This window comes from Gopherus evgoodei, chromosome 11 (assembly GCF_007399415.2).
Source record: "Gopherus evgoodei ecotype Sinaloan lineage chromosome 11, rGopEvg1_v1.p, whole genome shotgun sequence".
Classification (NCBI taxonomy): Eukaryota; Metazoa; Chordata; order Testudines; family Testudinidae; genus Gopherus; species Gopherus evgoodei.
Genome location: NC_044332.1, coordinates 9305336 through 9318243, shown reverse-complemented (window position 1 = coordinate 9318243; position 12908 = coordinate 9305336). Strand labels below are relative to the sequence as shown.

Sequence of the window (12908 nt, the reverse complement as noted above, 5' to 3'; positions counted from 1 at the left end):
CTGTAACTTTGAACCTAAGGCTAGAGGTGGTTCCTCTGGGCTCTATGAATCTGATTACCCTATAAAGTTATTTTCCATCTTGATTTTACAGAGATATTTTTTACCTTTCATTCTTTAATTAAAAGCTTTCTTTTTAAGAACCTGATTGATTTTTCCTTGTTTTAAGATCCAAGGGGGTTGGATATGGACTCACCAGGAATTGGTGGGGGAAAGGAGGGGAGATGGTTAAATTCTCCTTGTGTTAACATCCAAGGGGTTGGATCAGTGTTCACCAGGAACTTGGTGAAGAAGTCTCTTAAGACTATCCAGGGAAGGGTGTTAGTATTTGGGAGTGGTGGCAGCAAAACCAGATCTAAGCTGGTATTTAAGCTTAGAGGTGTTCATGCAGGTCCCCACATCTGTACCCTAAAGTTCAGAGTGGGGAAGGAACCTTGACAAGGTCATACTGGATTATTGTAATACCCCCTCTGGTCTTAAAATTGATTATCCTACATCAGACAACAAAGACTGCCCACAGGATGAGTCTCCAGAATGCTGCATCAGTAGCAGCAACAAGGGAAGGCTATTTCCTGATTTAAGTGACAGAAACAAATGAATTGAGGATGGATGGCACAAAAGGAACGAACTAATTGTTCAAATAATTAAAAATCCAAATAAACGGAATTAATGTTCTAACCAGATCCCCACCATGGTGTGAAAGCCTAACGGAAGTGATTCTCACTATGGACAAGTATGTTGTTCCAGTAGAGGAGTTTTCTATTCTGTAACAAGATATTTTGAACATCCAAGGACGTTTTGGACATCTTATCCATTGATGTCATCCAGGGTATCAGGTGGAGGGATGCTGGCTGTGGGTGGAAAATTAGACCTTGATTCTGAGAAATTATGTCTTTGTATGACGTTAATGTTATAAAGTAGAGATTTGACATCTATACCAAGTCAGAGAACCAAAACTGGTAATGCTACACTGAAGCTATGAATGTAACCAGGACCCTGTCCTGTCCGACCTTCCTCGGCACTCTGTGAATTAATGGAAACAGTGGGAAGATTTACATCAGGTACGTTGACCATGGCATCAGAAAAGTATTTTCTATTGATGCAGACTTCTCCCTCCTTGAGAACAGAACAGAGGACATTTCCTGTTTTCCTTGGATACAAATAGGTCCACCTGCAGATTTCCCCAATCTTGAAAAATATTGTTCAGAACTGAGTCCTTCAAGGACCACACATAAGAAGATGACAGTTGCCTGCTTAGGTGATCTGCAAATTGATTTCTCCTGGTAGATGCAGTGTTAACCTGACTCACAAAGCACCAAGTTCACAGTATACTGGCTTCTTGACACAGAGGGCTCGATCTTGCAAACCCTCTGCCTATTTAAAACATTTCCCTGGAGTCATCTGTCAGCACCTATGTCATGGTACTCGCAAAATGAGGCAGAAAAGATTTGCAAGTTTTCATAGATTCATAGTTGGTCTAATGGCCCTGAGTTCTAGCTGTGATTCTTGGTATGGAAGAAACAGCATAGGCTGAGAGTCCAAAACTTATGTAAGTAAGCTTCCCAACCCTTTGTTGAAACATCCATAACCAAAGTTTTAGTGGGAATCAGGATGGCAAAAGGAATCCTTTGACACATTCTGTGGGTCTGTCCACCATATAAGGGACAAAACGTGCCTTGGAACTCTTCCCTTCACGGACATGTTGTGTCTGGTTGAGTGAGACAGATACTTCAACCAGGCTTGAAATGACCTTAATTAAAGTCCGGCAAACAGTTTACAAAATTGCATGATGACACGTACCCCAGTAACCTGAGGGACACTGTTGCTGACATCCATGGACAAATCTGCAACCCCAAGATTATCTGTACGATGCTCTGAAATCTCTCTTGTGGAAGGAAGGCCCTTGCTGCTGTAGAGTCTATAACCATTCCAATGAATTTGCTTGACTGAGATAGAATAAGGTTTGATTTGTTCAGGTTTTATTTCAGACCCAGCAAAAAAAACAGCCAAAGAGATACTTGGACTGCATTAGTTACTTGAAGAGCTGATCTCCCTCAAATTAACCAATCACCTAGGTAAGAAGAAACATGTAGATGTTACCTTCAAAGATAAGGCACGATGACTGAAGACATTTTGTGAACACCTGTGGGGCTGTTGACAGTCGGAAGGGAAACGCATAGAACTGAAAATGATTCCGTAACAACACAAAGAAAATTCCTTTGTGCTGGATATAGGACTACATGGAAGTATACATCCTGTAAGCTAAGAGTGATGAACCAAACATGTGAGGATGTGACAGCAGTGAGAGTCATCATGAAAAATCTTTTGCAACATATTAACACATTTAGCTACCTGAGATCTAGTATAGGTTGCCAACCCTCTTTCTTTTTTGGGATAAGGCAATAGCTGAAAACCTTTCCTCAGAATTCTAGAGGTACTGGTTCTATTGCACTGAATTGTAACAGTCTCACAAGACACACAAGAGAATGGTCCCTGAAGAGGGTCTGGGTAGGGGAATGAGGTATTAGTATGGACTGGAATTGAATGATGTAACCTTCTTGGACGATCTGAAGGATCATCTTTAAGGCCAGATTTTTATCCACCCTGGTGTTGAGTACCATTTTAGCACACTACTTGTAAACTATTGTATTAAATTTCCTTCCAGCTTGACAAGAAATAAAATCCTCTACAACCATATACTTTTAAAGATAATGCTTTCTGCTGTGAACAGGCTCTCTTAGGCTAATTATCATAATAAGAGTTCTCAAACTACATGTCTCTCAGGTATGATTTAGGGTCTGATCAAAGCCCACTGAAGTCAAAGGGAGTCTTTACGCTCACCTCAATGGTCTTTGGATCAGGCCTATCATGAGAAAAGAATATGTTGTACGCAGGGGGGTTCCCATTGCCTTCGTTGCTTAATGCCACTCAATATGGAACAAAAAATGCTGTCATCTCATTCAAGCTAAACATTCATTTTGTTTTTGTCACCAGCTATAGTTCTTCTTGCAATAACAGTGATATATTCAACCAAAAATTTTTTTTGACAGCATTATAGAGCCTTGTTAACTGAAGCTATCAGTCCAATTGTGGCATATAGATATAGAGGTATTTTCAATTTTATACCTGTCATTTTTTTAAATAAATAAAAAAAAACTGTTGGCAAAGCTACAGTAAACAAAAAACAAATTTGCTCTTAGTTATAAAGTTCAGTTCTGATTGTTTACCTATTATATTAGACTTCTATCCAGGTTGACAAGAAATAAAATCCTCCTATGCCAGAAAAAAAGGGAAAAATAAACAGAGCAAGTCAATCTGTTTTAATTATAAGCAATCTTCTTATTTGCAATGTCACTTACTCCTGAAATTATTTCCAAAATAAAGGCTGCGACCTGTTATGCCCTGTAAACTAATTCAAGCACTCTCACACAGGAGATTTCAAAAATTATTACAGTTATCTGAAAGAAACACTCCTCACTGAGAAATTTTGGATTAGCATATTGGGAGTCCTTATAAATTCCATGAAGATTGACATAAGCTATAATATTTAATTTAAAGCAAAAAAATTACAACACTCATTATGTCAAGAAGCATTTTTGTAATCCTCGTTTAAATTTTTGTTATTAGCACAAATGCACACTTTGCAATGTATAGCAGAGTTTCTATTGCTATTGTCAGAAATTCTTTTGTGAGACTAGGGAGGGGAGAACACAAACCAGGAATACAGATTTGGAACAAAACAAATTAAGTTTTTCAAACCATAGGATTTCAAGCCAAGTCTGAACACTGTGGGCTTGATTTTGGCATCTAACCACAGCTCTAATGTTTATTTATTGGTGCTACTCAAGAGGCTGCAGTGCCAAGGCATATGCATTATAGGACTGCACGGAGGGCCCCAGCTCCTGGAGATGTGTTTTTCAGAACTTCAGCTTTCATTGCAAAAAGGTATATTTCTTGGCCTCCTGATTGTGAAGAAAAGCTTTATAGTGAAACCAGTGCAGTGATGACTGCCTGAGTCTGCAGGCAACATGACACAATAGCTCCGAGAAAGCGAGAGAATATCGCCATTCATTTCTGTGGGATGTAAATGTCTAAACCTTCTGTTCTGAGGCATACAGAAGACCGTAAATGTGGCAGGAACTGAAAAGTATACCAGGTTTGGCTTATCTATCCACCCAACAAATACATCCTGGTCTGCAGGAGTAAGTACTAGGAGCCCCCCTACTGTAGTCCAGATGTTCCTGTGGGTAGGGGAGCTATTGTCACTCCTATAGAGAAGCGGGCCCCATATATTGCCTCTTCTTCTCTGGAAAAGGATGGATGTCATTGCCACTTCAAATGTGGTAGGGACAGGGTTATGACACAGGGCTACAGTGCAGAGGGGTGTCCATTTGGTGGTGTGCATAGACCTTCAGAGCCTTCTTAGTATTCTTTTCTGCATAAAAACTTTTTTTTCCTCCTGCTTTAAAGTTGCACTGAGGTTACTGCAGGCCTTCATGCCTGTTCCTCAGTGCTTCAAGGCATCTGTGTGAGCGTCTTATACCCGGTACTTTGATATTATGTGAGTGTAGCAGGGCACATCTGTTCTTGCCTTCTTGCATCACACAAAACCAGCGCAGACTCCATTGGTTGGATATCCACACTATCCTGTTTATTTAGACTTCCTTCACCTACACACCTTTGCAGTTTTGCGCAGCAGCATCATTTACAAATGCCCCTTATATCCTCAGCCCTTTCCCTAGGGCCGAAGAGGAGATACGTCTCTCTTTACTGTGATATCCCTGACGCTCAGCTAGCCCTGCTCCTGCAGCCCACACTTCCTTCATACTCCCTTTTTTAAAATCAGTCCTCAGCTGATGGGCTAAGTAACCCTTTAGCTCAGTCAGCCCGCTATCCTGATTAGTTAGATTTCAGTCCCCAATCAAGCTTCTCTGGCGAAGCCAATTAGTGCCACATTGATCAGAGTGTAGGCTCACCTGTTAACTCCCTGCATTCTGTCACAATAAGTATAAAGAGACAAGGTGGGTGAGGCAATATCTTTTATGGCACCATCTAGATATTATTTCATCCACAGTGTCTCTCTAAAATCCTGGGATCGACACAGCTACAACAAAACTCCATACAGTAAGTTTAGAACCAGACTAAATGCAAGCTCTTTGGGACCAGCACTGTCTTTTTGTACAATGCCTAGCACAGGGGGACTTGGTCCACGACTGGGTCTGCTGGCATTATTGCAGTACAAATAATAATTTAAAAAGCACTAAGCTTTCAAACATGGAGGGAGAGAATGGAATGTCCTGAAGCAATTACAACCACATTTTCAAAGATATTAAGAAGCCTAAAACTGGAGATAGGCACGTTTAAAAGATGACTTTAGGTGCCTGTCTGTATCTTCAGTCCCCATTCAGATACTTTAATGCACTGAGGCATACAGGCACCGGCTCCAATGACTTGAGAAAAAATAGTCTCTTACCTTTCGTAGCTGTTGTTCTTTGAGCTGTGGTACTCATGTCTATTTCATTCTAGATGTGTGTGCATCCATGTGTGCGGCTGTCGGAGGTTTTTGTCTTAGTGGTATCTGTATGGTCTGCTGTGGGGCCTCCTTGAGTGCCACGCTGAAACATCAGTATAGTAGGCAACGCAGGCCCTACACTCTCTCAGTTCCTTCTTGCTGGCAACTCCGACAGAGGACAGGAGGATGGGTAATGGAATGGACATTCGCAACACATCTCAAAGAACCACAGTTATGAAAGTTAGGTAACAGTTTTTCTTCTTTGAGAGCTTGCTCACGTTGATTCCATTCTAGGTGATTCACAAGCAGAAACCATAGAGGCGGGCTCTAAGTTCACAGTTTCAGAAAGAAGTCAGATAAGCATATGCCCGGGCCGGTATGAAACTGCGAAATGGATGCGGCTGGATCTTGCCCTTGTAGAACACCGTATAGGGCAGCGCTGAAGTAAGAGCCCTAATCTCCGAGATCCTGTGGGCAGACGTGATTGTAACCAGGAATGAAACCTTCCAGGAGAGAAGAGGGCACCAGGAAGTCAGAGGGTCAAAGGGGGAAATCATGAGCCGTGACAGCATGAGATCCAGGTCCCAGGGAGGGACAGGATCACAGACGTGGGTAGAGACGCTCCAGACCCTTCAAAAAATGAACCGTGCTATCATGAGCAAGACCGAAATAACAGCCAAGTGGACTTTGACTGAAGACAGGAACAAACCCTGCAGCATGAGGTGCAGAAGATAGTCCAGGATCACCTGCAGCGAGTCCTGCTCAGCCTAGATAACCCAGTCCAAGGTCCAGCATGTGAACCCTTTCCACTTGGCCAGGTAGGTTGCTCTGGTGGAGGGAGAACTGCTGGGTATAGCTCCAAGATACACTTTCTAACACTCAATGGTCCAAGGTGACCCGCAAACAGGTAGAGAGAAAGACAACTGAGGAAAGAACGCGGTAGATCCGGGGAGTAGACTGGGGCGTCGCTATTGAGCGCACCCTTAAAATGAGTGTTTCTGGCCCCTGTGATGCTTTGCCAGGTTGGGTTGCACAGCTGAGAGGGAGGAAGAAACGTGGCAACGACTAAAACTCATGTCTCTCCCTTCTCCTTGCAGGCCCTTGTCGAGGCTGCCAAGGCCTTGGCGGTGGGGGAGGCCAGAACTGCTTCCTTGCTGACTGCAGTGAGTGAAGGGTAGCCCAGGTGTCCTTCAGACCTTCACATGTGATTCTCCCAAGTACTTGAGGCAGCTGCTATGGGGGTCACTAACAGGCATAGGCCTGTTGCAGTCAGTACTGGGCTTAAAACCCAGAGACCGGGGCATGCCCCGCCTAGGGCAAAGTCCCCACTGGGACTCTATCTCTAAGTACACTACTTAACAACTACTTACTAACTAACTACTGTAAACAAACTATTTACAAGGCCCTAAGGCTCAAAGACTGAAGAAGACGAACCGCTAACCCTTGCTAGGCAAGGGAAAGGCACTCCGACTAACCACCACGGGCAATAAGAAGGAACTGGGAGGGCGTAGGCCTATTAGTGCCTAATATACCAATGCATAAGCGCGGCACTCAAGCGGGTGCCACAGCTGACTCTATGGATACCGTTAAAGCAAAAATCTCTAATGGCCGCGCATAAGCACGGCACTCAAGCGGGTGCCACAGCTGACCCCTATGGATACCGTTAAGGCAAAAATCTCTAATGGCCGCGCAAACCGAGAATGGAATTGACATGAGCAAGCACTCAAAGAAGAGGAACAACAAGGTACAGAAAAAAAGGAGCCAAAGCATCATGGTAAAACATATGCCACTAAAGCCTAGGAATTGGCTTGAGAAATAAATAATAACATGATAGATTCAACATACTAATAACCCACAGAAATCAGACATAGGAAAATATCAAACTGCTGAGGTTCATTATTAGTTTTTTCTCAGGCTTCACACAAATGAACTCCCACTGAAGTCAGTGAGCTTGTGCCAGAGTAAGGAATGAGTGTTACCTAAATAAACTCTAAACAAAAAACTCAAACTTTGGACTTATGATTATATGTAAATATAAAAACACTTCTATCAAAGAGGACGATCTCAGCAATGCAATCCTAAATTGTACATATATCTCTTTATCTATATTAAGGTGACACAAGTTTCAGGTCACAGGCAGTGTCTGAATATTTAAAACTAAATTAGCCAAGGAAAGGTACATCACATTGACTACCAGTATATGGAAAACCTTTCCCCAAATCACGTTTTCTCCACTTGAGCTTCTCCTGTATTCAGTCAATAGGCATGAAAAAATTAATAAACATTTTGGAAAACAAGCTAAAGCTTTTGTTTGACCTATGCAGCTTCCCAAATTTGCTTTGGAACACCACTGAGAAGCTTTTATATCTGCCTTGGGTAATAACACTTGACTGTATAAATATTAATGAGGCTATAATAATACTCTTAATATACTAATGCCATGACCAACCAGATTACCTGTTATCACACTGTGTAATGTAATTGTCTTCACAGTTAAGTAAACAGAAAATTAATTTGTCTAGACTGACAACAGGGCAACTCTTTGATTTTAGGTAATTAAAAGCAGAGATACCATATTCAAAGCATATTTAAAATTCAGCTCCCTGGGAGAATGGAAATGGATAAACTACAAAGAATTGTCAGATGCTCATAAAAGGGTGAAAGATTATAATGGTAGCAATCTGAGTTTTGAAGTTGAGTTTTGGAATTAGATTCAAATCCTAACTTCCCAAAACTGACAGGTGTTTGGTGTTCAGTGTTCTCATTCCAGTCCCCTTTTCACTACGCAAAGCATTTAACAAATCCTGGTAGGGGGTTAGACTAGTTGACCTTTGCAGTCCCTTCTAACTCTATGGTTCTATGATTCCAAATTTATTGTAGCCTTGATCAGCCCAATCCAAACTTTGTCATATAAGTTCAGAAAAATTCTCCAAACATCTTTGAGGTTGATAGCTTCCTTAGTGACATTACACTTAGATTCCTTTATCTGACAAGTTCACAAGCCTAGAGAAAGGGGATTAACAACCACAGTGCATCACAGGGTCTTCCTTTGTCACTAAAACTTGCTGTAAATTGGGGAATCAGCCAGATATTAGCTCCCCAGAGACAACAGCAAGGAAAGTAACCAGCGCCCAGGCAGGGTGTCAAACAACCCATCAACAGCCATTGTCCAGCAAGGGAGCTACAATTCAGTGAGTCACCTGCATGAAGCCACCCCAGGGGAATTGCTCAACCTTGCCTGGGGACTTAGCAATGCCCAAGACATGCCTTGACTTGTGCTCTCCAAGCACATGGGGCTGAGGTTATAAAACAGAACATGGGATCCCATGCTTGGCCTTTCTCCTGCCCCTACCTATGCTGCAAGCAACAAAGACACTCAGAAGAAGACTGGAGATTCCAATAGAGGAGACTGGCCCAGGTTCAAGGGACAAACCTGTATACTAAGGACTGACATATCCAGTGGGGTGAGATAAACTGCTTAATCTAGATGTTGCCCAGTCTAATAGGGTTGAGAGTTTAGACAGCATGTTTATATTTTATTTTGGTAACTACTCTTTTTGTCTATCACTTATAATCACTCAAAATCTATCTTTTGTAGTCAATAAATTCGTTTAACTGTTTATCTTTACCAGTGAGTCTGCCTGAAGCATGTGCAAATCTGCTCCAGTTTACATAAGCTAGTGTATATCCCCTTTCCATTGATGAAGTGGTGAACCAGTTAGTAAATTTGCACTGCTCGGCTTGAGCAGTGCAAGACAGTATATTCCTGAGGTATAGCGCTGGAAGTTTGGGGGATTTGGCTGGTGCCTTTCTCGATGTGATTCATGAGTGGCTCTGATCTAGCTGGGAGTGCAGCTCCAAGTGCTGTTGTGCTGAGTGATAACAGGGCCTGGAGGGGTTTGCTGGGTTAGCAAAGCATTGTGAGAGCGAGCCCTGGCTGGAGGGTTAAGGGAGCACAGAGGTCCCACAGGCCTAGGTTGCGCCCCATGGATCCCATCTCTCATCCCATGCTTTCCAAACTTTTAAATTCCCAATGTTAGTTATCCTTCCACACCTACTTAACTTTCTTGTAAAAGCAGCAAAGAATCCTGTGGCACCTTATAGACTAACAGACGTTTTGGAGCATGAGCTTTCGTGGGTGAATACCCACTTCCTCAGATGCATGTAATGGAAATATCCAGGGGCAGGTATATATATGTGTGCTAGCAAGCAAGCTAGAGATAACGAGGTCAGTTCAGTCAGGGAGGATGAGGCCCTGTTCTAGCAGTTGAGGTGTGAAAACCAAGAGAGGAGAAACTGGTTCTGTAATTGGCAAGCCATTCACAGTCTTTGCTCAATCCTGAGCTGATGGTGTCAAATTTGCAGATGAACTGAAGCTCAGCAGTTTCTCTTTGAAGTCTGGTCCTGAAGTTTTTTTGCTGCAGGATGGCCACCTTAAGGTGTGCTATCATGTGGCCAGGGAGGTTGAAGTGCTCTCCTACAAGTTTTTGTATATTGCCATTCCTAATGTCTGATTTGTGTCCATTTATCCTTTTCCGTAGAGACTGTCCAGTTTGGCCGATGTACATAGCAGAGGGGCATTGCTGGCATATGATGGCATATATTACATTGGTGGATGTGCAGGTGAATGAACCAGTGATGGTGTGGCTGATCTGGTTAGGTCCTGTGATGGTATCGCTGGTGTAGATATGTGGGCAGAGTTGGCATCGAGGTTTGTTGCATGGATTGGTTCCTGAGCTAGAGGTATTATGGTGTGGTGTGCAGTTACTGGTGAGAATATGTTTCAGGTTGGCAGGTTGTCTGTGGGCAAGGATTGGCCTGCCACCCAAGGCCTGTGAAAGTGTGGGATCATTGTCCAGGATGGGTTGTAGATCCTTGATGATGCGTTGGAGGGGTTTTAGCTGGGGGCTGTATGTGATGGCCAGTGGAGTCCTGTTGGTTTCTCTCTTGGGTTTGTCTTGCAGTAGGAGGCTTCTGGGTACACGTCTGGCTCTGTTGATCTGTTTCCTTATTTCCTCATGCGGGTATTGTAGTTTTGAAAATGCTTGGTGGAGATTTTGTAGGTGTTGGTCTCTGTCTGAGGGGTTAGAGCAGATGCGGTTGTACCTCAGTGCTTGGCTGTAGACAATGGATCGTGTGATGTGCCCGGGATGGAAACTGGAGGCATGAAGGTAGGCATAGCAGTCGGTGGGTTTTCGATATAGGGTGGTGTTAATGTGACCATCACTTATTTGCACCGTGGTGTCAAGAAAGTGGACCTCCCGTGTAGATTGGTCCAGGCTGAGGTTGATGGTGAGGTGGAAGCTGTTGAAATCATGGTGGAATTTTTCCAGAGTCTCCTTCCCATGGGTCCAGATGATGAAGATGTCATCAATGTAGCGTAGATAGAGAAGGGGTGTGAGTGGACGAGAGCTGAGGAAGCGTTGTTCCAGGTCGGCCATGAAGATATTGGCATATTGTGGGGCCATGCGGGTGCCCATAGCAGTGCCACTGATCTGGAGATATATATTGTCATCAAATTTGAAATAGTTGTGTGTAAGTATAAAGGCACAGAGCTCAGCAGCCAGTTGTGCTGTGGCATCATCAGGGATAGTGTTCCTGACAGCTTGTATTCCATCTGTGTGTGGGATGTTTGTGTAGAGAGCCTCTACATCCATGGTGGCTAGGATGGTGTTTTCTGGGAGGTCACCAATGCATTGTAGTTTCCTCAGGAAATCAGTGGTGTCGCGGAGATAGCTGGGAGTGCTGGTGGCATAGGGTCTGAGTAGAGAGTCCATATATCCAGACAGTCCTTCAGTGAGAGTGCCAATGCCCGAGATGATGGGGCGTCCAGGATTTCCGGGTTTGTGGATCTTGGGTAGTAGATAGAATAACCCTGGTTGGGGCTCTAGGGGTATGTTGATTTCTTCTGGTGTTAGTGTAGGGAGTGTCCTGAGTAGATGCTTGTAGTTTCTTAGTGTATTCCTCAGTGGGATCTGAGGGAAGTGGCCTGTAGAATTTGGTATTGGAGAGTTGTCTGGCTGCCTCCTTTTGATAGTCAGACCTGTTCATGATGACAACGGCACCTCCTTTATCAGCCTCTTTGATGATAATGTCAGGGTGGTTTCTGAGGCTGTGGAAGGCATTGCGTTCTGCATGACTTAGGTTGTGAGGCAAGCGATGTTGTTGTTCCATGATTTCTGCCTGTGCACGCCGGCGGAAGCATTCAATGTATAGGTCCAGGCTGTCATTTCGACCCTCAGGAGGAGTCCATGTGGAGTTCTTTTTCTTGTGCTGTTGGTGGGAGGGCACCCGTGTATCAGTGCACTGTTCAGTGTTGTCCTGGAAGTATTCTTTGAGTCGGAGACGGCGAAAGTAGGCTTCCAGATCGCCACAGAACTGTATCATGTTGGTGGGGGTGGCAGGGCAGAAAGAGAGTCCCCGAGGTAGGACAGACTTTTCTTCTGGGCTGAGTGTGTAGTTGGATAGATTAACTTTCTTGGTTTGTCTGCTTTCTCAGATATGGTTGATCACATTCCCATTGCAACTTCTCTTCTGTTTCCACAGCTATATTCTTCTGATTCTTTATCTTCCTGATTGTTCCTCCATCATCTCCTTTAACTGTTATTTATCTTCTCTTCATGTGTTGTTATCCTCCAAGGTTTAGTTCTTAGTTCTTTCCTTTTCTTTCTCTCCTGTCTCTATTGGTATACACAGCCTCTTCCATTATTTCAAACACTAACTCTACGCTGATGGTTGTCAAATCTTCCTCTCTATCTGACCTTTCCCTCACTTGTTCAGTTTCACATTTCAAGCTGCTGCTCTGTCATCTCTACTTTGAACTCCAGACAATCTAAAACTATATCTTTTCATACATGAACTGCTCCTCTTTTCCTCATAATACCTCTCCCTCCCCCTCTTTTCTCTATTTCCACTCTCAATTTTACTATAGTTCCTGCCAGGGTTCCCTCCCAATTCTGAACCTGGGGGTACAGATGTGGGGACCTGCATGAAAGACCCCCTAAGCTTATATTCCACTAGCTTAGGTTAAAAACTTCCCCAAGGTACAAATTCCTTGCCCTGGTATCGCTACCACTGCCAAGTGAGTTAGATAAAGATTCAGGAAAAGGACCCCTTGGAGTTCCTGTTTTCCCAAGATATCCCCTCAAAGCCCTTCACCGCCTTTCCCGGGGAGGTTTGAGAATAATATACCAACCAAATAGGTAACCAAGGTGAGCACAGATCAGACTCAGATTCTTTAAAACAGAACTTTATTATAAAGAAAAAAGTAAAAGAAGCACCTCTGTAAAATCAGGATGGAAGCTAACTTTACAGGGTAATAAGATTTAAAACACAGAGGATTCCCCTTTGGGCAAAACTTTAAAGTTACAAAAAAACAGGAATAAACCTCCCTCTTAGC

At 43.3% G+C, this 12908-nt stretch overlaps 1 protein-coding gene across 9 annotated transcripts in view; it reads right to left on the bottom strand.

Moving 5' to 3' along the window:
* The window catches only part of ADARB1 (adenosine deaminase RNA specific B1), a 270641-nt gene that overhangs the window by 126007 nt on the left and 131726 nt on the right, over positions 1-12908 (bottom strand). Inside the window, exon 1 of one of the 9 annotated variants that reach the window (XM_030580005.1) lies at positions 3225-3246. The exons of the other annotated variants lie outside the window; for them this stretch is intronic. The gene's annotated coding sequence lies outside the window, so the exon portion shown is untranslated. Of the gene's footprint in view, positions 1-3224; positions 3247-12908 lie in introns of those variants that run through there. 9 annotated transcript variants of the gene reach the window in all.